A 4252-nucleotide genomic window follows, 5' to 3' on the forward strand; every position below is an offset into this window, starting at 1 on the left:
ATCCTTAATACCAAACCGATTCATACTAATACGTGCTTACGTCATAACGCATTTCCTGAACATGTGCCTTCTTTGGGACACGGAAAGGGACCAGGCGGGTTGCACAAGTTCATTCATACGAGATGACTAAGTCGTCTTTAGTTCAAATCGTTTCGATGTTTTGGGGTAGTTTGTATATCGGTTTAAGAGTATATATCAACGTACCGTTTCATTTTCTTTACATATTTTAGGATTAGACACGTATCATGGCAATTTGAAAACACGAACTGATTCATTTATCACGTCAAAAATAGTAACGGGTAATCCTATGGCAACTTCTAAGGCTACTATATGCTGACACGGCTGATCGCGGGACCTCACAGGACTGCACAAATTTGCCCCTAACGAATGGATGGGGACCCTTTGGCGCCTTACTGTAAGGGGGAACTTACACTAGCCTCTTTCGAGCGACGAATGGACTCTCGCTAGAGGTTTCGCGGAAATTACCCAAAAGGTTTGCAATAATGCTTATGAATGCATACGAAAAGAAATAATACGATCCGTCCCCGTTAAGGGCTTAATACACGCCTTCCGGAATCAAATTTCTCGCTTCCCCAGTAGAGTCGCCACTTGTTAGATAAGGTGCCGAACGGCCTCGCCCGGGCGGACCGGGGGGTGGACACCTCATGGCGACGTAAGCAGTGATTGGCGCCGAAAGAAACCAATCGTGGAATCAAGCTGCTCGGCAGGACCGGAGCTCGGAGTATGGAAGAGTCGCCACCCACGAATGGGAAAATGAACACCGATCCCTTACGGGAGACCGGTGAGGGTTCGGGAAACTTAGGTACGAGCGGAGATGGCTAGCTCCTTTCCGGAGAAAGGCTACTAGGCACCCCGACATCGCCCGGTTATGAACCACCGGCCTCCTACTCAGCATGTTAGGCGATAACGGACTAATCGCATATTTCTTTAAGTTTGAAATTCATTTGAAACCTTTTCTTTCTCGTTTTGAAAACCGTTTTGAGCATATATTATTGAAAGCCATTTTAGTAAAGAATCACCCATTTACATAAATTCAAAATACATAGGAGAGAGAGGGGGAGAAGGAAGAATTGATTTATTCACAGTGTGATTTATGCTTTATATTATACACTAACTCTAAGCTAATCTCATTCCCCAAAACGAGTTCATTTACATGGTTCGTACCTTAATCGCCGTTGGAACGATTTAGGTACGTTTTAAAACCCCGTTAATTTACATGACATCGACTCGAATCGCCGTTGGAACAACTCGAACGTTTGAAAATGTGGAATAAAAACTTTAACTCCAAAAACGTGATTAGGCATACAAGTCCAATTATTTTTGTACAAATCCATTTGAATAAGAAAACGATTCAAAACTCTATTATTTACAACAACACGATTTTAATTACAAGGTTCGCTTAATCCGTCGTTGGAACGAATTAAGGTTTCAACACATGATATTTTGGAAATGGTTTAAAAATGACAAGAAAATGTTATTTACACTTTAGGAATATCTAGAAAAGCTTTAATTTAAACAAACAAATTAAACTCTCTTTTTTGTGGTTTATTTTCCCCTTTTTCACTCAATTATCCTTTATGTAAATAAAATGACAACAAGTAATGAATTAAATCTCCAATTTACCCACATCAAATACATTTGAAAGAGTATATATATAAGTAGGAAAATAGAGTAAATATACATAGATATACATATGTACACAAGATGAGTAATAATACCTACTAAAATGAAATAGAGAAAATAATACACATTAATAAGTAAAAAATAGTGATGAAAATACTACTAGGTATAATATGTTTTTATTCTAACTAAAAACATGTAAAGGAAGTGAACATAAACAAGAAAATAGAATTTAACCCCCAAAATGGTTTATGATGAATATGTATAGAAAATAACCCCTAATAACCCAAAAATAACAAATATGTATAGTTTAAATGAATTAAATGGCAAAATCTATATATATACATATAATTTTCTTAAATCAAATTAAATGAAAACAATATATAAACACATTGAGTAATATATATACAAAATATTTAAAAATAGCTTGAAAGTAAATATTACATAACTATACCTATATATATATATAAAGGACCTAATGTCTAAAAGTTGAGAAATGAGGACCAAAACAGCATTTTTTACATTCCAACAGCTTTACCGACGGAAAATCCGTGGTAAACAGCCTTTAGTGACAGAAAATGGGAAATTACAGACTTAGTCCAACAGTTTCCAGATTTATTCAAAAGCTTTAGATTAGATCTATTCTATCGTTTTGGGTCCCCGAACTACCAAAATTGGATCATAGTCTATAACGGAGATCCCTAAAACGACGTTTTATTTTTAAAACATTATTTAGAAATATTTTCAAAAACTTATAATTACAACGTTTTTAATTCTCGAACTACCTTTGAATCGGATCACGGTTCGTATTGGGATATTAAAACGAGGTTTTTATTTCAAAACAAAACCGAACGTTTATTTAACACGTGACGAAAATTAAATAAATACGGAATAATAAATAAAACGTGATAAATAAAAGACTAAATAAATAAAAAAAACTATAACATAAAAATAAATAAAGAAAAATAATTTAAATAAAATAAAACGAGTCAAGTCCTCGGATAATACCTTAAGATCGGTATCTGACAGTCGAAGTCGTTTGATTCCACGAGTTATGATTTTTCGGCTTTTTGTGTTTTCGATAAAATATTCAACTTTGGAAAATTTGGATTTTTTTGGGAAAAAAAAATATTTTCTCCAAAAAATTACCTTTCTCTCTCTAAAAATGTCTAGAGTGAGAAAGCTCCAAAAATTCTTTTTTCTTTAAATGCATGGGGATCCGTGCCTTATATAGGCACGGATCCCGGAGACTTTGGGCGTCGCCCAAAGCAGGTTGGGCGGACGCCCAACTCATGTTGGGCGAACGCCCAACTTGTGTTGGGCGAACGCCCAACTTGTGTTGGGCGAACGCCCAACATTAGTTGGGCGTGCGCCCAACAGGCGTTGGGCGTTCGCCCAACACTGGTTGGGCGTTCGCCCAACGTCGTTGGGCGCTCGCCCAACGGATGTTGGGCGTCCGCCCGACGGGCGTCGGGCGTTCGCCCCACCTACGTTGGGCGCTCACCCCACCTACGTTGGGCGCTTGCCCGTCAGGCGCGCGCGCCCAGCGGGCGTCAAGCGTGCGCCCCGCGCTGCCGGGCGCGCGTCCAACTATCGTCGGACGCGCGTCGGCTGCCGCTAGGCGTTCGCACCACGTCACTGAGCACACGTGAGCCGTCCACTCGACGACCGTGACTCCCATTTACTTCTTCCCTTTTTATTATATATTTTTGTTTTAAAACTTTCGGAACCAACCGCTTCGACCGTCTTGTTACAGGTTTTCATCACAGGTCCTCCGACTCGGTGTCTACATATGCGAATCAGAGATTATTCGAGACCAACCACGGAAGGACATTCATCATGCATCGTGCTGCCCAACGAAGGGAACAACATGTTCGAGGTGAAAGTATCTATGATACAAAGGTTGCAGGCAGCCGTACAGTTCAATGGATACCAGTCGGAAGATCCAAATGGGCATATCCTTGAATTTATCACGACTTGCAACACTTTCAGATCAAACAGAGGCGTTGCTGACGACATAATTCGACTAAAGCTGTTTCCTTTTTCTCTAAGAGATAAAGCGAAGAATTGGTTGAAAAACTTGCAACCAGGAACGATTACTACTTAGGAAGAAATGTCCAGCGCTTTCTTAATGAAATATTTCCCACCAAGGCAAGCCATTAAGCTCAGAAATGAGGTTTCCCATTTCGTGCAAGAAGAGGATGAATCCTTAGTCGAGGCATGGGAAATGTACAAGGAATTACTAAGATGAGTCCCCAATCATGGCATCCCTATATGGATGCAAATGCAGAACTTTTACAATGGGGTAACCAACATTTATAAGATCCAGATCGAGTCCATAGCCAATGGAAACCCCGAAGATCTGGAACCACAAGCCTTGTACGACCTTATTGAGAGAGTAGTAAGCACAAGTTATAACTGGCACTCCGCCAGAAGTGAAGGAAAAAGAGCGGGAAATGAAGATGTTGTGTCAAAATTGATAAGCCAAGTAGAACAGCTTGCCAGACAGCTCGGCAAGATAAATGTGTCCTCGATCCACAACGAACCACCATTCAATGACATTTGTGACTTTTGTGGAGGCCTTCATTTCAGCATCAACTGTCTCGAAGTT

The 4252-nt window shown here is 39.8% G+C and overlaps 1 non-coding gene across 1 annotated transcript; it reads right to left on the minus strand.

Annotated features, from left to right (window-relative positions):
- Positions 1-3802: 3802 nt before the first annotated feature.
- LOC136234469 (small nucleolar RNA R71) lies at positions 3803-3909 on the minus strand. The gene has a single exon (XR_010691351.1). It is a non-coding gene; the product is annotated as a small nucleolar RNA R71 (small nucleolar RNA).
- Between the last annotated feature and the right edge of the window lie 343 nt (positions 3910-4252).

This window comes from Euphorbia lathyris, chromosome 6 (assembly GCF_963576675.1).
Source record: "Euphorbia lathyris chromosome 6, ddEupLath1.1, whole genome shotgun sequence".
In the NCBI taxonomy this organism is placed as follows: Eukaryota; Viridiplantae; Streptophyta; class Magnoliopsida; order Malpighiales; family Euphorbiaceae; genus Euphorbia; species Euphorbia lathyris.